The sequence below is a fragment of the Schistocerca piceifrons genome, chromosome 5, assembly GCF_021461385.2.
Source record: "Schistocerca piceifrons isolate TAMUIC-IGC-003096 chromosome 5, iqSchPice1.1, whole genome shotgun sequence".
Taxonomy (NCBI): domain Eukaryota; kingdom Metazoa; phylum Arthropoda; class Insecta; order Orthoptera; family Acrididae; genus Schistocerca; species Schistocerca piceifrons.
The window spans coordinates 496,166,779-496,187,893 of record NC_060142.1 but is presented as its reverse complement, the minus strand read 5'-3'; the positions used below and the strand labels follow the sequence as shown (position 1 = coordinate 496,187,893).

Genomic DNA, 21,115 nt, shown 5'->3' with positions numbered 1-21,115 from the left:
TCTTACCATGAATCCTGCAGGGCTGTCCATAAATCCGTGTCAGTTCCCTCCAGTTCTACTTCAGACATTAGTCGAGTCCTTGTCACGTCGTGTTGCGGCACTTTTGCATGCTCGCGGGGGCTCTACACGATATTAGGCAGGTGTACCAATTTCTTTGGCACTTCTGCGTATATCCATCCAGTATTCGGGAGTGAGAGTACCTAGCGAATTTCAACAAAAGTCACACATAATTTCAAACCCTTTGAAACTTCTCACTGACACCCTCAAATAATAATCAAAAGTATGAAATTTTGTCACTCCATTTTCGCTGTTAATGCATTAAAATCAGACATGACATCTCAATTTATTACTTCATTAGTTCACTCGCATCACATTTTGCAGACAGTATCCATGTATACCACTGAATGTACCTGCAAACTTAGGCTATATCACTGTACGACGCACAACTCGGAAGGTATGACGTCCTATGCACTGAGATGCGTGCAAACATTTGGTTTCGACTTTTTCATTAGTCTATGGGTGAATAGTATAAAACCAATAAAACCAACGAAATTTCAGTTTTTCATCTTCAGTCGTAAATGTTTTACATGCTCAACTTCAGATCTTTAACTCATTAACTCATTTATAAAGTACTCAGACGTTTGAAGCTGTTTTACACATGGGAGTTCGAATCTTTACACAATCAGGAATGCTGGAACGTATAAGTCACCCTGTCACTAGCGCATTCTGCATTTGCTGTAACTGGATTTCGCGTAAGTGTGGGACATCGATAGTACTTTTTCCATGTATCTGTGTGTACACAGCACTTTACGATGATTCTCTGATGATACGAATACTTACTGGTATATTATGGCTGGTAGTTACGATAACCTTATTGTGAACAGCTATTTTTCTCTAGACTGGACCTTCATCTACATCTACATGACTACTCTGCAATTCACATTTAAGTGATTGGCAGAGGGTTCATCGAACCACAATCATACTATCTCTCTACCATTCCACTCCCGAACAGCGCGCGGGAAAAACGAACACCTAAACCTTTCTGTTCGAGCTCTGATTTCTCTTCTTCTATTTTGATGATCATTCCTACTCATGTAGGCTGGGCTCAACAAAATATTTTCGCATTCAGAAGAGAAAGTTGGTGACTGAAATTTCGTAAATAGATCTCGCCGCCATGAAAAACGTCTTTGCTTTAATGACTTCCATCCCAACTCGCGTATCATATCTGCCACACTCTCTCCCCTATTACGTGATAATACAAAACGAGCTGCCCTTTTTTGCACCCTTTCGATGTCCTCCGTCAATCCCACCTGGTAAGGATCCCACACCGCGCAGCAATATTCTAACAGAGGACGAACGAGTGTAATGTAAGCTGTCTCTTTAGTGGACTTGTTGCATCTTCTAAGTGTCCTGCCAATGAAACGCAACCTTTGCCTCGCCTTGCCCACAATGTTATCTATGTGGTCTTTCCAACTGAAGTTGTTCGTAATTTTTACACCCAGGTACTTAGTTGAATTGACAGCCTTGAGAATTGTACTATTTATCGAGTAATCGAATTCCAACGGATTTCTTTTGGAACTCATGTGGATCACCTCACACTTTTCGTTATTTAGCGTCAACTGGCACCTGCCACACCATACAACAATCTTTTCTAAATCGCTTTGCAACTGATACTGGTCTTAGGATGACCTTACTAGACGGTAAATTACAGCATCATCTGCGGACATAGCCGGCCGGAGTGGCCGTGCGGTTCTAGGCGCTACAGTCTGGAGCCGAGCGACCGCTACGGTCGCAGGTTCGAATCCTGCCTCGGGCATGGATGTGTGTGATGTCCTTAGGTTAGTTAGGTTTAATTCGTTCTAAGTTCTAGGCGACTGATGACCACAGCAGTTAAGTCGCATAGTGCTCAGAGCCATTTTGAACCATTTTTTTCTGCGAACAACCTAAGAGAACTGCTCAGATTATCACCCAGGTCATTTATATAGATGAGGAACAGCAGAGGTCCCAGGACGCTTCCCTGGGGAACACCTGATATCACTTCAGTTTTACGCGATGATTTGCCGTCTATTACTACGAACTGCGACCTTCCTGACAGGAAATCACGAATCCAGTCGCACAACTGAGACGATACCCCATAGGCCCGCAGCTTGATTAGAAGTCGCTTGTGAGGAACGGTGTCAAAAGCTTTCTGGAAATCTAGAAATACGGAATCAACTTGAGATCTCCTGTCGATAGCGGCCATTACTTCGTGCGAATAAAGATGTTTTCTGAAACCATGCTGATTACGTATCAATAGATCCTTCCCTTCGAGGTGATTCATAATGTTTGAATACAGTATATGCTCCGAAACCCTACTGCAAACCGACGTCAATGATATAGGTCTGTAGTTCGATGGATTACTCCTACTACCCTTCTTAAACACTGGTGCGACCTGCGCAATTTTCCAATCTGTGGGTACAGATCTACCGGTGAGCGAGCGGTTGTATATGATTGCTAAGTAGGGAGCTAATGTATCAGCGTAATCTGAAAGGAACCTAATCGGTATACAATCTGGACCTGAAGACTTGCCCATATCAAGCGATTTGAGTTGCTTCGCAACCCGTAAGGTACCTACTTCTAAGAAACTCATGCTAGCAGCTGTTCGTGTTTCAAATTCTGGAATATTCCATTCGTCTTCCCTGGTGAAGGAATTTCGGAAAACTGCGTTCAACAACTCCGCTTTAGCGGCACAGTCGTCGGTAACAGTACCATCGGCACTGCGCATCGAAGGTATTGACTGCGTCTTGCCGCTTGTGTACTTTACATACGACCAGAATTTCTTTGGATTTTCTACCAAATTTCGAGACAATGTTTCGTTGTGGAACCTATTAAAGGCATCTCCCATTGAATTCCGTGCCAAATTTCGCGCGTCTGTAAATTTTAGCCAATCTTCTGGATTTCGCGTTCTTCTGAACTTCGCATGCTTTCTCCGTTGCCTCTGCAACAGCGTTCGGACCTGTTTTGTGTACCACGGGGGATCAGTTCCATCTCTTACCAATTTATGAGGTATTAATCTCTCAATTGCTGTTGCTTCAGCCGTATTGTAACTTATTTTCCTATGTTCTTCCAATTTATTTTCGCATATCTGATGGCAGAAAGCCGAAACCAGTAATATTGTAAACTGTGGCGCCTCTTTTTGAGATTTAAGCTATTTTTTGTATTTGTATTGTTGTTTCCTTTCCTAACGAGTAATAAATAGCAATTAATAAAGAGCAAAGATGCATAAGATGAAGTACCGGAGCGAAGAACTATAGGCTGACCAGAGACATGACGCAGAATACGGCATAACGTGCTTAAATTGTTTCTTTTGTAAAAGTATAAACTGACGAAACAATGTTTATTCACTTCTCCTCTAGCGATTCCTATTGAGATTGCTATTCATATCGTTCGTTGATGATTCATGTACTGTATACAGTCGAAAATATAATTTCAAGAAAAGTACTACTTAGAGTCGTGTGCTTTATTTAGATAGCCTGAGTCATATATCATTTTCAAATAATTACTAAATGTGGCCTTCATAATAACTGAAGCTATCGTGGGAGAAATATTTGGTGGCTTCACCGACAATTAGAGTCAAACTTATCTGTAAAACGGAATATGCATCTTTTCCAAATTGCGTTAAAGAAAGTCCGATAGTTTTTCTACAGTCGAGACGACGACTACTCATTTCGTAGTTTCAAAGGAATCCCATGAGCCGAGGTTACTAGAACTTTGCTTCGTGTAAGCTTGTTAAGCACGGAAGAGAGTAACTTTCAGAATGTGATGCAGGAAAATATAGTGTGCAAGGGTGAAATAGTATCCAGACTTCAAAAATAATTTTACTCCATCGAGTCTTAAAGGATCGAGAAATCATAGCTATACTTAAAACAGTTTTGTGCTTCAAACAGGAAATTGATATAACTACGCACAATAACTACAGTCTCCTATCACATAAAATACTTAAGTAGTAATAGAGTACTTTCTTATTTCGATTTTATTTGGTTGCAGAATTACATAATAAAGCGCCGAGTATGATTACTGGAACTGTAATTGTACACTTCTCAATTCAACATAGCCAGCAAATGATCTGCTTTAACAGTAATAAACGGTGGGTGTTGGCTCAACGTATCGTAGGCCAACAGAAATCGCCTCTCAGAGTTCTTGGCGTAGTGTGCACTTTGTAAAAGTGGCACCTGAAATCCCATAAAGGCACAACAGCACAGCTGGGATGGGGGGCTAATAGATCGGGTGAACAACGACGAAGTGCAGCGCACGAAGCATATCTACTTGCGCTTTTACAACCAGCACCTTTACGTCACGAGAGGTCGCTCAATGAACAGGAAAGGTCAGGATAAAGTCTGCGTACTTACCGGTGCCTGTCCAGCTACTTGCTCCGTAGCCACGCGAGAGCAAGCAGTAGCTTAGAACAAGTAGCTAAGCGTGTTTCCAGTACGCTGGTGCCGTACACTGGCGTCACCAATGGATTTACGTCTAGCCGTGCTCTCGGAGGTCGCTTTAACGGCACTGCAGACACGCACTTTAGCTTACCTCAGCTATCATAGGTATCGTATGATCATGTTTCCTCCTCAGCAACGAGTTAAATACACATGCATGCAGACACGTACAGCTGTGAAGGTTCCGGTAAATGTAGTTAGCTTGATGAAGGGTAAAACCATTTTTCGCACGGGCTATGAACTTTCTTCAGAATAGACCAGATGCATTACTAGAGTCAAGACTTTCTGGGGGACAGAAATCAATACGTTGCTCTTAACGGGAGGAAATTGACATCTCTAAAGGTAATTTCTGGATTACCCACGTCCAGTATTACAGGGTCATTACGACATATAAAGAAATGATTAATAGACAACGTCGGAAGTCCACGAGGCCTTTTGCAGACGATGCTATGACCCACTAGGAAGGTTGCAAATCCTAGACGACTGTATCGAAATACAGGAAGGCTTGCGGAGGATCAATGTTGGTGCAGGAACTGGTAGTTTACACGGAACGTAAAGAAGAAATGTAATGAATTGCGCACAAGTAGGGGAAGAGATTCATAACTGTTGACTTACGCACTGGAAACGGTAACAATCGTAATAAATAAATAAAGCCTAGGAGTGACAGAAGAGACCGGAAGTTTATCAGTTTCGGATTTTTCACCCGCAGATAAATATTCATGTAATTGATTCGCTCACATGAGCAATGGATCCACTTCCTTCAGTGCGGATGCACAAATACGTCCGACTTCTGCGGGAGTCGGACAGTAGCGAGCATGGAGGAAACGGACAGAGCTGAGGATACGTGGCGCTCGGTGAGAATGTGGGTCGGCCATGAGGCGTGCCGAGGTAGTCCTCACAGTTGCGATAAAGCTGTGTCCCAGATGGCGCAGTGGTTAACGCACCTGCCCAGTAAGCAGGAGATCCTGGGTTCAAATCCCGGTTCGGCACACATTACGTGTAATGTCCCGATGCAGGTGACGTCAGTAATCCCTTCCCTTCCCTTCCTTTCCCTTCCCTTCCCTTCCCTTCCCTTTCTCCCTCCCCTCCCCTCCCCCAAACCAATTTACATATAAACCAAAATGTTCTCAGACATCATCCATTCTAATGCTTATGGCGTCGTATCTCCTGAACGGTGTGTTGTATAATGATATAAATTTGGCAGATACATGAAGTGATGTATGTGGATACCCTCTGCAAATTACGGAAATGAAATTGATTCACGAAAGCAGCGGCTTAAAAAAAATTCTTTCTCGACCGGTTCTTTGGTACTGTTCATCAGCCTGCTATCATTTCCATTGTATTGTATTTGTATTTTAACCGGGGGCCTAGGAACGACGGAGAGGCTCCGTCCCCGCCGCAGCCGCAGTGGTCCACAACCCCACGACGACTACCGCAGTCCACTTCACCCCTTCGCCGCCCCACACCGAACCCAGGGTTATTGTGCGCTTCGGCCCCTGGTGGACCTTAACGACCGCATGTGGTGTGACACAATTACATCACGATTTTTGAGTAGTTTGAAAAAATTAGACTCAGCAGTAGAACACTGGTGAGCTTTCTGTTATATTCACTCACTTATCACTTTCGAGAGAAGAAGCGAACAGTGAACAAAGTTTTCTTATCTTTGCCTACGTAATTTAATATTTTGATTCTATTATCTTGAAACTGAGGGAGTTAAGCCGGCCGCGGTGGTCTTGCGGTTCTAGGCGCTGCAGTCTGGAACCGCGGGACTGCTACGGTCGCAGGTTCGAATCCTGCCTCGGGCATGGATGTGTGTGATGTCCTTAGGTTAGTTAGGTTTAAGTAGTTCTAAGTTCTAGGGGACTGATGACCTAATATGTTAAGTCCCATAGTGCTCAGAGCCATTTGAACCATTTTTTGAGGGAGTTAAAATTTTTGACTCTTCGTTCAGTATTTACATTCATTTCGGGGAACACTTGCATAAAAACCGAAAATCAGTTACTTCAGAAAACGGTTATTTTGAGCTGTTTTAACAGTCACATTAAATTGGCATTGATATAAACCGATATAACCGGAAACCGGTTTTTTCACCGATAGCCGCCAACCCTAATCTGACTGTGGCCACCAGTTGCCGTCGAGTCCAGTGCCTTGTCAAAGAGGTGAGAAAGCAAGAAAAAGAGTTTGTCTGTGTTGGAATATGCGGGATGTTTATCTACCACAACAGGGCAGCGAGCATTCAAAAAGGTATTATAGAAACGAACCGCCATGTAAACCGAACACAGTGCATCGGTATCGACAATTTACGGACACTGTACACATTAACGTGCTGGTCGACCAAGCGCGACCGAGCGAGGCGGCGCATTGGTTAGCACACTGGACTCGCACTCGGGAGGACGACGGTTCAATCCCGCGTCCGGCCATCCTGATTTAGGTTTTCCGTGATTTCCCTAAACCGCTCCACGCAAATGCCGGGATGGTTTCTTTGAAATGGCACGGCTGATATCCTTCCCCGTCCTTCCCTAATCCGATGAGACCAATCTTCGTCTCTTCCCCCAAACAACCCAGCGTGCCACATGGAACCATGGAGAGGGTGAGGGATACTTTCACACGCAGTCTAAAAAACTCAAAGGTCCAGTGTAAAAGAAAATAAAAAATAAACGATCCGCGCAAGCCACGAACTCAGATTACCGCAGCAAACTCTCTAGAAGATCTCAAACCGCGGAAGATTATGGCCGACGCCTTCAATTTTGCATCACAACGCAGAAAGCACTTGAAGATGCACACTTCGCCACCAAGCTGATGTCCAGCGACAAAGCGACCTTCCATTTCTCTGCGAAAGATAATCAGCACAATTTGAGTGTGTGGAGCACTGAACATCTTCATGAAATTGTGTCGCATGAACGAGATTCGACGAAGGTTAATGTTTTCACAGTTATTATGCAGAGAACTGACACACAGTATGTTCCTTGATATTTCATTTTAGTATCAGAAGCTTATTTCGGCTTTATTGCCTTCATCAGTACGTGTCCTGACGTTGTCTATAGATATATATCAACTTTGAGTCAACCATTATTCCCGTCCGTAGTTGTTGGATAAATTTTTTCCAGCAACGTTTTACAGTTGTTGGATAATTTGCTGTTTTACGTATATTATAATACATTTTTTAGTATCTGACGGTTGTAGAAATTCAAGTTTGACAGTTAGTTGCTTACTCACAAATATTTTTTCTGTTGAAGCTCTACGGGTGTTTTTATTCTGTGAGAGGACTTGACGGGTGCTTCTTGATTTGATATGGCACAGTTGTGATTGATACTGAGGAAAACATTGATGCTGTCAGAAAAAATGCTAGACGAAGACAGGCGAGTGACCTGGGACCAGACAGAGGATACTTTAGGGCTAAATGCACCAGCAGTTCGTTCGATACTGCATGGTGATTTGTAAGTAAAGAAACTTTGTTGTCTATGGATGCCGCAGATGACACAACGTACGACTTGGCGCCAAGAGATGTTAAAGATGTCTTCTAAGCGACATTTTCAGCAGGTGAATAACATCGTGCTAAGTGACGAGACTTGGCTGTACTATTATGACGTGCCGACTAAGACTGAGAACAAAGTTAGGGTCTGTGAAGATGACGACACACCCGTGGCGATCAGAAAATCGCGATCAGTAAAGAAGAAAATGATAGCCGTTTTTCAAATCGATTAGAATTATGGAGCGTGTTGTTTTGGACACACAGAAGACAGTCACAGCTAAGTGGTACACTGAGCGGTGCCTGCCCAAAGTCATCCAATCTTTGAAGATCACACCGAAGTCGAGAATGAACACTTGATTCCTCCAACCCGACAATGTACTGGCTCACTGCGTTGTATACGGTCACAGTGTAACTTGCAAGCATCAGCTAGGGCGTCGGCAAACGATCGTATTAATAGGTTATGTCAGTACGACCAGAAATTCGATAAAGACCACGCACTGCTAGACGAAAATATCATAAAACAAAAAAGGGGTAAAAATGTAGAGTAGTGGACAATGTTGCTTACAATGATGCTGACAACGCGAAATAAAGAACACGTCTCTTGTGAAAACTCTCTGTCGGTCTACTGACAAACTGTCGTCAGCATAACCTAAATACACTCCTGGAAACTGAAATAAGAACACCGTGAATTCATTGTCCCAGGAAGGGGAAACTTTATTGACACATTCCTGGGGTCAGATACATCACATGATCACACTAACAGAACCACAGGCACATAGACACAGGCAACAGAGCATGCACAATGTCGCCACTAGTACAGTGTATATCCACCTTTCGCAGCAATGCAGGCTGCTATTCTCCCATGGAGACGATCGTAGAGATGCTGGATGTAGTCCTGTGGAACGGCTTACCATGCCATTTCCACCTGGCGCCTCAGTTGGACCAGCGTTCGTGCTGGACGTGCAGACCGCGTGAGACGACGCTTCATCCAGTCCCAAACATGCTCAATGGGGGACAGATCCGGAGATCTTGCTGGCCAGGGTAGTTGACTTACACCTTCTAGAGCACGTTGGGTGGCACGGGATACATGCGGACGTGCATTGTCCTGTTGGAACAGCAAGTTCCCTTGCCGGTCTAGGAATGGTAGAACGATGGGTTCGATGACGGTTTGGATGTACCGTGCACTATTCAGTGTCCCCTCGACGATCACCAGTGGTGTACGGCCAGTGTAGGAGATCGCTCCCCACACCATGATGCCGGGTGTTGGCCCTGTGTGCCTCGGTCGTATGCAGTCCTGATTGTGGCGCTCACCTGCACGGCGCCAAACACGCATACGACCATCATTGGCACCAAGGCAGAAGCGACTCTCATCGCTGAAGACGACACGTCTCCATTCGTCCCTCCATTCACGCCTGTCGCGACACCTCTGGAGGCGGGCTGCACGATGTTGGGGCGTGAGCGGAAGACGGCCTAACGGTGTGCGGGACCGCAGCCCAGCTTCATGGAGACGGTTGCGAATGGTCCTCGCCGATACCCCAGGAGCAACAGTGTCCCTAATTTGCTTGGAAGTGGCGGTGCGGTCCCCTACGGCACTGCGTAGGATCCCACGGTCTTGGCGTGCATCCGTGCGTCGCTGCGGTCCGGTCCCAGGTCGACGGGCACGTGCACCTTCCGCCGACAACTGGCGACAACATCGATGTACTGTGGAGACCTCACGCCCCACGTGTTGAGCAATTCGGCGGTACGTCCACCCGGCCTCCCGCATGCCCACTATACGCCCTCGCTCAAACTCCGTCAACTGCACATACGGTTCACGTCCACGCTGTCGCGGCATGCTACCAGTGTTAAAGACTGCGATGGAGCTCCGTATGCCACGGCAAACTGGCTGACACTGACGGTGGCGGTGCACAAATGCTGCGCAGCTAGCGCCATTCGACGGCCAACACCGCGGTTCCTGGTGTGTCCGCTGTGCCGTGCGTGTGATCATTGCTTGTACAGCCCTCTCGCAGTGTCCGGAGCAAGTATGGTGGGTCTGACACACCGGTGTCAATGTGTTCTTTTTTCCATTTCCAGGAGTGTATATAAGGGGCGTTCAAAAAGAAACGAACCAGAGGTATAATTATAGAAACCAGTACCTGTATGTTAGAAGTATTGACCCTGGCTGTTGAGACACTTGTCCCACTGTGACACAAGGCAGTGAATGACTGTCTCGTACAGTTCCCGGGGCTGCGATGTTAACCAGCACGTACAGCTGGACGTCGTCGTCAGAGGTGAATCGTTTGACCCTCAGAGCCTTTTTAAGGGGACCAAAAATGGCGTAATCACAGGGAGGCAGGTCCGGACTGTATGGAGGGTGGCCGAGAATCTCCCGTTTGAATTTCTGCACGAGTGCCGCGACTGTGTGGGCCGTATGAGGCTTTGCATTGTCGTGTAGCAGAATGACCCCACGGGTGAAATTACCTGGTAGTTTTGATTTGATCACTTGGCGAAGGGCGGTCAAGGTTTGCGAGTAACGCTGGGCATTCACTGTTGTCCCGTGCTGAAGGAAACGAATCAGCAGGGGGACCATCTTGGTCTCCTTAAAAAGGCTCTGAGGGGCAAACGATTCACTTCTGACGACGACGTCCAGCTGTACGTGCTGGTTAACATCGCAGGCCCGGGAATTTTATGAGACAGCCATTCACCGCCTTGTGTCACAGTGGTGGGGCACGTGTCTCAACAGCCAGGGTCAATACTTCTAATATACAGGTACTGGTTCCTCTGGTTTCTGTAATTATGTCTCCGGCTCGTTTCTTTTTGAACGCCCCTTATAAAATTTTCTTCAGCTCCTTCGGTATCTTTAGTAGAAGCCTTGGTAAGTGTTTGTAGCTATGTTTTCGCCCCATTTCAGTCTCTTTATTGTGTGACGAACGGATGGCGGTTGACGCATCTCTGTCAAGCACACTTTGTAGTTAGATTTTTGTTGCTTAAATAAAACGCTTCGCCTTAGGAAGAATGAGTAATGTTTAAGTATTACTGTGTTGGCAGTGCCAGATGGAGGTTAAAATGATGGAGCAACGTGAAAATATTTTCCAGCAGAGCCACGTTCTGGAAGTGTATTTGCATACCAGAGAAGTAACGATGTTTGGAAGTAGCTATTAATATGTAAAACACCGCTGTCGCGTAATTTAAGTCCTCATCTGCATCAAGTTTGAGTAAATTGTATAGGGTGCTAGGGACACTCGGCGGTGTTAGTACCTCCTCAAACGCACCTGCTAAATTCCTCCACCCGAGAGCTTCCACCTGCACTACTGTCGTACAAACCTCCCACCCCTCCGAATTTGTAACAACATTATTAGCTCGGAAGCTCCGTCAGGCTGTCCAAGGCTGATGCTTTCGTCTATATAAGAGGTGTCCAAACTTTTAATTTACCTGGGCCACACTGGAAGAAGACGAGTATTTTTGGGCCGCACACAGCGTATTTAACACTAACAATAACCGTTGGACAAAAAAAGGGACGGCGGATGATATATATTTAACATATTTAAGTAATAGATCATGATCAAATTTTTCTTTTAGTTGGATGCCAGATTGCAACTCTATGCTTTACAGTTGAAAATCTTCTGGTAACGTATCCACATAGTTTGTAAAAGGTGTCTCACAAATACAAAAAAAGTTGATTCTATCTTGAAACAGATTTTCAAGTTGTTGCATCAAATCGAAAAATATAGCTGCGTGTCTCACCTCGTTTTTAGGATTATGTTTTCCAGTTTCAATTAGAACGCGTTTAATGTTTGAAAGACTGTGCTTATAAGTAGGTTTCTACTTTCAAGATACCTGTTTGTTACCTAAATGAAGAGTCAAATCTACCAAAAATGCTACATCTGCCATCCAGCTGTCATCGTCAAGTTCTGGCAGAGATTTCTCTTTTGATATCATGAACAATTTGATTCCATTAATTGTTGTTGTTGTTGTTGTTGTTGTTGTTGTTGATGTCTTCAGTCCTGAGACTGGTTTGATGCAGTTCTCCATGCTACTCTATCATCTGGCTGTAATAACGGCCTTGATACGCCTGCGCATTGGGTCAATGGGTCAAACAGAGCTTGGCTGGAGGGTACAGGTACAGCTGCCCACGCAACTTCAACACGATACCACAGTTCATCAAGAGTAGTGACTGGCGTATTGTGACGAGTCAGTTGCTCGGCCACAATTGACCTGGCGTTTTCAATTGTGAGAGATCTGGAGAATGTGCTGGCCAGGGCAGCAGTCGAACATTTTCTGTATCCAGAAACGCCCGTACAGGACCTGCAACATGCGGTCGTGCATTATCCTGCTGAAATGTAGGGTTTCGCGATAGGCTACAATCTGACCTTTATCAAAGTCGGAGACGTGATGGTACGCATTTCTCCTCCTTAAACGAGGCATCACAACAAGGTTTCACCAGGAAACGCCGGTCAACTTCTGTTTGTTTTTTTTTTTTTTTTTTTTTTTTTGTGGTTTTAGGGCGCAAAACTTCTATGGTCATTAGCGCCCAGCCCGTGACTTAAGACAGTAAGAAACCGAAATTTAAAACCAGCAGCAAGGGGAACAAAGTCAGAAAATTGGAGAAACTAAAAATAGAAGACTGCTTAAAAATCCACTACAGAAAGGGGGTGATTGTCCCCAAAAAAAGCTTCAAATGACTGACGTCATTTCACTGTCACTAATAAACTGGAGAACGCGGTCGGCGGAGCGCGTGTCATCTGCTAAAATCGACGATAGATCAGGCGATAGCTGTAGACGGGAGCGTAATGGATTAAAATAGGGGCATTCAATTAAAAGGTGTCTTACCGTCCACAGCTGAGAGCAGTGGGGACAGAGTGGGGGAGGATCGCCGCTTAAAAGATGTCGATGGCTAAAACGACAGTGCCCTATCCGGAGTCTAGCTAAAATTACCCCCTCCCGACGACGCGTTCGGGAGGAAGAGGTCCAAGCGCAAGGAAGGGCTTTCACTTCCCGCAATTTATTACAGGAAAGTGCCGACCAATGGGCATGCCATAATTGAGCAACATGGCGACATAAATCGTTCCGAAGATCGGTGAAGGGAAGCGACTGAATAGCTGGCCGAGGAAGAGAGACTGCGGCCTTGGCCGCTACATCGGCCGCCTCATTCCCACAGATACCAGCGTGTCCCGGGAGCCAGAGGAACGCCACCGAGACGCCCCTCAGGTGAAGCAAGCGCAGACAGTCCTGAATCCGGTGGACCAGAGGGTGCACAGGGTAAAGAGTTTGGAGACTGAGGAGAGAGCTGAGAGAATCTGAGCAGATAACGTACTGTATCCGCTGATGGCGGCGGATGTAGTGGACAGCCTGGAGAACAGCGTAAAGCTCCGCAGTATAAACCGAATACTGGCCGGGAAGCCGAAAGCGATTTGGGGTGTCGCCAACAATATAGGCACTCCCTACACCTAACGATGTTTTCGAGCCGTCGGTGTAAATAAATGTGGCGTCCGTCATTTCTGCACATAGAGCAGCAAATGCCCGACGATAAACAAGTGTAGGGGTACCATCTTTGGGAAATTGACAAAGGTCACGGAGCAGGCAGATCCGGGGACGGAGCCAAGGCGGTGCTGTACCCCAAGTGGTCAGGAAGGTTTTAGGAAAGCGGAAGGAAAGAGAATGGAGCAGTTGACGGAAGCGGACTCCCGGGGGTAGTAGGGAGGAGGGGCGGCCTGCATACCCTACATCAAAGGAGGCGTCGAAAAAAAGGTCGTGGGCTGGATTAGCAGGCATGGAAGACAGGCGGCTAGCGTAACGACTCAGGAGGACTGCTCGCCGATTGGACAGCGGAGGTTCAGCAGTCTCAGCATAAAGGCTTTCCACAGGGCTAGTGTAAAAAGCTCCAGACACTAAACGTAATCCACGGTGGTGGATAGAGTCGAGACGCCGAAGAATAGACGGCCGAGCAGAGGAGTAGACTATGCTTCCATAATCCAATTTCGAGCGCACTAAGGCGCGATAGAGGCGGAGAAGGACCACTCGGTCCGCTCCCCAGGAGGTACCATTCAGGACACGGAGGGTGTTAAGTGATCGCAGACAGCGAGCCGAAAGATAGGAAACGTGGGAGGACCAGCATAGTTTTCTGTCAAACATAAGACCCAAGAATTTAGCGACGTCTGAAAACGGAAGGTTGACAGGACCGAGATGTAAGGAGGGCGGAAGAAACTCCGTACGTCGCCAAAAATTGACACAAACGGTCTTACTGGGTGAAAAACGGAAGCCAGTTTCGATGCTCCACGAGTGGAGGCGATCGAGACATCCTTGAAGACGTCGTTCAAGAAGGCTGGTCCGTTGAGAGCTGTAGTAGATCGCAAAATCGTCCACAAAGAGGGAGCCCGAGACATCAGGAGGGAGACAATCCATAATTGGATTTATGGCGATGGCAAACAGTACAACACTCAGCACGGATCCCTGGGGTACCCCGTTTTCTTGGGAGAAAGTACGGGAGAGAGTAGTGTTCACCCGTACCCGAAAAGTGCGCTCTGCCATAAATTCGCGAAGAAAAAGGGGCAGCCGGCCTCGAAAGCCCCAAGAGAACAGTGTGCGGAGGATGCCTGTCCTCCAACAGGTATCGTATGCTCGCTCCAGATCAAAAAATATTGCTACCGTTTGGCGTTGCCGGAGAAAATTGTTCATGATATAAGTGGAGAGAGCGACAAGATGGTCAACTGCAGAACGATGCTTCCGAAATCCGCATTGGGCTGGTGTTAAAAGGCTGCGGGATTCCAGCCACCAAGCTAAACGGTAATTCACCATACGCTCCAAAACCTTACAGACACTACTCGTGAGAGAAATGGGGCGATAGCTAGAGGGGAGATGTTTGTCCTTTCCAGGTTTCGGAACGGGAACGACAATAGCTTCCCGCCACCGTCTGGGAAAGGTGCTGCCGGTCCAAATTCGATTATAAAGGCGAAGGAGGTAACGCAGACTATGGGTGGATAAATGCAGCAACATTTGGACATGGATACCATCCGGTCCTGGGGCGGAGGAGCGAGAAGATGAGAGGGCATGTTTGAGTTCCCGCATGGAGAAAACAGTATTGTAGCTTTCGTGATTTTGGGAGGAGAAAGCAAGAGGTCGCACTTCCGCTGCACGTTTCTTCGGGAGAAACGCTGGCGGGTAATTTGAAGAGCTCGAAATCTCAGCAAAGTGCTGACCCAACGAGTTAGAAATTGCGACGGGGTCCACTAAGGTATCATGCGCGACAGTGAGCCCAGAAACCGGGGAGAAACTAGGCGCGCCTGAGAACCGTCGAAGCCGACTCCAAACTGCCGAGGAGGGAGTGAAGGCGTTAAATGAGCTAATAAAGAATTTCCAGCTTGCCTTCTTGCTATCGCGGATGACACGACGGCATCGCGCACGGAGCTGCTTATAGCGGATACAGTTGGCCAAAGTAGGATGGTGACGGAAAATGCGAAGAGCACGTCGCCGCTCACGTATTGCGTCACGGCAGGCCTCGTTCCACCAAGGAACTGGGGGGCGCCGGGGCAATTCGGAGGTGCGTGGTATTGAACGTTCCGCAGCTGTAAGGATAACGTCGGTAATGTGTGTGACCTCATCGTCGACGCTGGGAAAGCGACGGTCATCGAATGTCGCGAGAGACGAAAAAAGTGTCCAATCGGCTTGGGCAAACTTCCAGCGTCGCGGGCGCATATATGGCAGTTGAGGCTGCAGTCTGAGGACACATGGAAAGTGGTCACTCGAGTGTGTATCATCAAGGGCGAACCATTCGAAGCGCCGAGCTAGCGGAACAGTACCGACCGCAAGGTCCAAATGAGATAAGGTTGTCGTGGAGGCAGACAAAAATGTGGGGACCCCAGTGTTGAGGCAAACTAGATCCGCTTGGTGGTAGACGTCTAGCAATACGGAGCCACGTGGACAAGGGTGTGGAGATCCCCAAAGCGGGTGGTGGGCATTGAAGTCCCCAACCAGCAAATAGGGGGGTGGAAGCTGACCAAGAAGATGAAGGAGATCAGCTCGTGCCAGTGGTGTGGACGATGGAATTATACAGTACAAAGAGAGAACGTGTATCCGGAAAGTGAAAGACGGACGGCGACAGCTTGGAAGGAAGTGTTTAAGGGGATTGGGTGATAATGGAGAGTATCACGGAGAAGAATCATGAGTCCTCCATGGGCTGGAGAGCCTGCAACAGAGGGGAGATCATATCGGACAGACTGAAAATGAGGGAGAACAAAGCGGTCATGGGGACGCAGCTTTGTTTCCTGAAGACAGAAGATGACCGGCGAGTAGGAGCGTAAGAGGACCGACAATTCATCCCGATTGGCTCGAATGCCGCGGATATTCCAGTGGATAATGGACATGGGGTGAAAAGAGAATGGAGGAATGTGACCAAAGTTGCTGTCAACTCAAAGACTGCTCGGAGCTAGCAACCGACAGCATGGAATGGCATTCAGCCGAAGGCAGAAGATCCTGATCCATAAGTTGGTCAGGATCAGTCCCTGCCACCAGCGATCGGCCGGTTGACCGGCCACCAGCAGTGCGCCTCGGCGACACAGAAGATGGCCGAGGGCGATTTCCGCCAGGTGGTGCTGTAGAGGGGGCACGCCTTGGCGGAGAAGGAGAGGAACTGGGTTTCTTTGTAGCCTTCTTGGAAGAATGTTGTTTAGAGGAAGGAGGAACCGATGGTTGTGAAGCTGCGGTCCGTAAAAACTCTTCACGAGTATGCTCTTTTTTGGAAGACTTGGCGTCCGACTTTTGGGCTCGAGATGTAGCAGAACCCGACGAAGGGTGAGCCAGAGAGTGGGCAGGCGAAAGTGGTGAGGTTGAACGAGCGATCTTTGCGCTGGCCGATCTGACGACCGTGGTACTAAAGGTGAGGTCGCAAGTCTGCGTGGCCGCCTCCTTTGTTGGCCGAGGAGAAGCAAGGACAGTGCTGTATTTTCCTGTCTGAGGCACGGTGGGCTTGCGACTGGCGAATAATTTTCGAGCAGCAAAGGTCGACACCTTTTCCTTCACCCTTATTTCCTGGATGAGCTTCTCATCCTTAAAAACGGGGCAATCTCGAGAGGAAGCAGCGTGGTCACCCATACAGTTGATGCAGCGAGGGGATGGAGGTGGACAAGCACCCTCATGGGCATCCGTGCCACACGTAACACATTTGGCTGGATTGGAACAGGACTGGCTGGTGTGATTGAACCGCTGACATCGATAGCAACGCGTAGGGTTTGGGACGTAAGGGCGAACGGAAATTATCTCATAGCCTGCTTTGATTTTCGATGGGAGTTGAACTGTGTCAAATGTCAAGAAGACAGTGCGGGTGGGAATGATGTTCGTGTCAACCCGTTTCATTACTCTATGAACTGCCGTTACGCCCTGGTCAGACAGATAGTGCTGAATTTCTTCGTCAGACAATCCATCGAGGGAGCGTGTATAAACGACTCCACGCGAGGAATTCAAGGTACGGTGCGGTTCCACCCGGACAGGGAAGGTGTGGAGCAGAGTAGTACGCAGCAATTTTTGTGACTGGAGGGCACTGTGTGTTTCTAACAACAGGGTGCCATTCCGTAATCGGGAACAAGACTTTACAGGACCTGCTATTGCATCGACTCCTTTCTGGATAATGAAAGGGTTGACCGTGGAGAAGTCGTGACCTTCATCAGACCGAGAAACAACAAGGAACTGTGGCAACGATGGAAGAATCGTCTGTGGCTGAGACTCAGTATGCTTACGTTTGTGACTAGACTTAGTGGAAGGTGAGGAAACCATTGCGGAAGAATCCCCCATGATTACCGGCGTCTCCGATGGCGCGCTCCTCCCTTGTGGGGGCCCTCTCTGAGGGCACTCCCGCCTTAGGTGATTGTTCACACCTCAGGTCACACCTCCCGACAAACGGACGGAGGGACCAATCGGCACTTTCGGAAGGTATCAGCTCGGGTAATCACCCCTCCCTGGGCCTGGCCTTCACCAGGGGGTACGTACGTGTCCTACCTGTCTACCCGGGGCGGGGAATTACGCGTTACCCCGTCACCGGCTACGCATGGAAGTGCGTGGGTCGGCCTTCAGACACGCACAGGGAGGAAGAAAGAGAAAGGGAAAGGAAAGAAGAAGAGGTCTCAAACGCCGCAGCGGAGAAAAGGGTAAAGAGAAGAGGTAAGAAAAGGAGAAGGACAAAGGGAGGAAGAAGACATACAAGCAAGGAAGAAGAAGAATGCGGTACATTTACAAGCGTCCGTCTCCGGACGTAGGCGCAAACCATACTCCCAGAGGGGGAGAAAGTGAAGGAAAGAGCCAGAGGTGAGGGGGGGGGGTGAAGACAGGGGATGGGGAAGGATGCGGAAAGGGAAGGTATGCAGCCCGGAAAGGAAGGAAGGCCACATTAGCTCGGGGCCCCGTGCTCGCTACGCACGTATCCACAAAAGAGTTGTGGATCCCCTGGGGGGAACTTCTGTTTGTGTATGAGAAATCGGTTGGAAACTTTCCTCATGTCAGCACGTTGTAGGTGTCGCCACCGGCGCCAACCTTGTGTGAATGCTCTGTAAAGCTTATCATTTGCGTATTACAGCATCTTCTTCCTATCGGTTAAATTTAGCGTCTGTAGCATGTCATCTTCGTGGTGTAGCAATTTTAATGGCCAGTAGTGTATATGCGTGCAATGTAAACTCAACTAACGCTGAAAACAGAATAAAAAATTCTTTCAGAGGCACGACCTTGTACTTTGACTACAGAGTACATGAATCTGACTGTGCCATTACAATTGAAGCCACAAAATTTGAAACATAAGAAAATGTCCCCAGATTTTATAGTTATGGCCAATATGTTTTCATTCGTGGGACTAAAAGCTACTCTAGCATCCGTAGCGTGAGGCAGGGATCACGTATTGGAGATTTTTTTAATACATTCCTCGTTTTATTAGTATACATGTGACCTGTCCGTTAATAGTAACGATTTCTTTTCTAATGAACGCCAAGTTGAGAAAGAAAGGGTAGTATGGGATCTATTGCTGAATCGCCCAGTACCATGTGACTTTCATCTTACGGTCCACGACCACTATCTCCCGCAATTCTTGAGGATGGAAGAGAGTCCTTAGTGCGTGCCTTGGTCGTAGTGGTCGACCCGTACATACTGCAATACTTCGAACAGTTCTTCAGGAAGTGTACTCTACAATCACAGAACAGACGGTACACACTGTGATGAAAGAGAGTGTGTACCGTCTGACATTGTTGCATCGCTCTGCTGTGTATTGCACTGCTTTCACACTGTTGTGAAGGTATTTTTTGCGAAAATACAGGTTACTGGGATGACAAACCAAATAGAACATAATTACTGTACACCACAGGTCCCTTACACTAACACTATATCCTTGAATAACCGCCGAAATTTTGTCGGTAGAGTTCGCGGTCGCTCCATGTAACGATGATATAGGGAGGCGCAGAGAAACGGGAAAATTTGAAATAAGTAGGAAAAATGAAGTAAGCTTAGGCAACTTTGATGCTGAAATGTGTGATCTACAGGAGTGGAAATTTTATCAGCCAACGACGAGGCAACTTTTCGCATTGGACGAAGAGTAATCCTTACCACTGCAGCTTGCAGATCAAAACCCGAACCAGTCTCTTCAGAGACTACAAGTGAAGAAAGAACTTTACCACGGGAGCGGATCTCATAGTGGCGCTGAAACACACGGAGCAGCTGTCTGTCACACTCTCACCGTGTGGGTAATAAGCGTTCACGGCGAAGACACGCCGCCCGCCGCCACACTTAAAAATTTTAAATTTTACTCGACGGTTTGGCGTCCTTTCTCTCTCCCCTCCCCCCCCCCCCCCCCCTCCGCCGCCTCCAATTACTGAACATATGCAGGACTGCGAACATCAAACGTTTCCCTTTATCTGCGCCACCCTGTCGACTAACAGAATAAATAATGCAACACAATATGGGTTCGATACAGGGAGAATCGATCAAATTTTAATAGGGTATGGGTGTTCAGGTTATTCTCTTTTTCAGAATATAAAATTGTGGAGTTATTTCATGGAATTGTGTGCGCACCAGATAAACTCATTTAATTTCTTCAATAAAGTAAACGCAGTCGGCATGGTGAACATGCAGTGCTAAGTACAATCGTTCGCATTTGACCCGAATACTGATTTGGTTGATGTAAATCGTTACCACGTTAAATGCCGAGAATTTACAGCATCTGTTTATCGAAGTGCCTGCTGGTATCTTCCTATTCCTCTGGCCCTCAACACAGTCTCCATTCCTCTCAATGTATCCCTTATTGTGCAGCCTATTTTCATTCAAGTGTCCTGATCAGTTTACTTTCTTCCTCTTATTGCTATTCCTTATTTTATCTGTCCATTTCAAATCTTCCATCCTCCTCTACATCATCTGAAAAAACTTCTGAGCGTTTCTCCGCTCTACGTCACACTGTCCCTGTCCCGGAGCCACACAGGATGACACGACATAGAAAATACTTCACTAATTTCTTCCTTAATTGTTTATTTAATGGATCGCAGACAATATTTCTACTTTAAAATCATTTTATATACAGGGCATCCGCAGCTGCTGAAGTGACAATTAAAACGACAGCTGTCAGCGGTGTTTTCATAATCACGATCTACTTTAAAATATGTGCTTTTACGTTACTGATTATTTCACACTCCCAAGCACTAACTTATCAAAAATTTTTGCTTATATCTTCCTCGCTTACCTCGTAAAATTTATTATTGTCTTATACTACTTCATTTTTATCTTCATTCAGTAGTGTTCAGTTCTTTTAAGATATTAATTGCCTTTCATTTTTACATAATTGGCGAATCTTAGACATTTGATCAAAATTCCTTTTATTTTCACGCCACTCTTCTGTTAGTAACAGTATATAATAAATCAGAGAAGGTAAAAGACAAAAACCTTGTCTAATCATTCTCTTAATTTCAATTCTTTCAGCTAATCTTCTATTCTTACTTTTACTCTTTTTGCCATATCTACATTGCTTAGCCATAATTCGCTTACTAGTCTTTCTTTCCAGTTAATTCTGATCTTTAGGAAGTCTAAAAATTTAATTCATTCAACTGAATCAAAGGTTTCTTCAAAGATAACAAAAAATTATCAAACTTCTCTGCCGTTCTCTATGAATCTTACGCCAATTACTCGAAACAATGGTACTGCTTCTCATCTACCTTTGCTCCTTTGCTCGTCCAAT

At 46.6% G+C, this 21,115-nt stretch overlaps 1 protein-coding gene and 1 non-coding gene across 2 annotated transcripts in view; one reads left to right on the top strand and one right to left on the bottom strand.

Annotated features, from left to right (window-relative positions):
* Nucleotides 1-21,115, bottom strand: part of LOC124799107 — an 800,045-nt gene that overhangs the window by 307,308 nt on the left and 471,622 nt on the right. The window lies entirely within an intron of this gene.
* Trnat-agu lies at nucleotides 5,389-5,463 on the top strand. Its single transcript has one exon. It is a non-coding gene; the product is annotated as a tRNA-Thr (tRNA).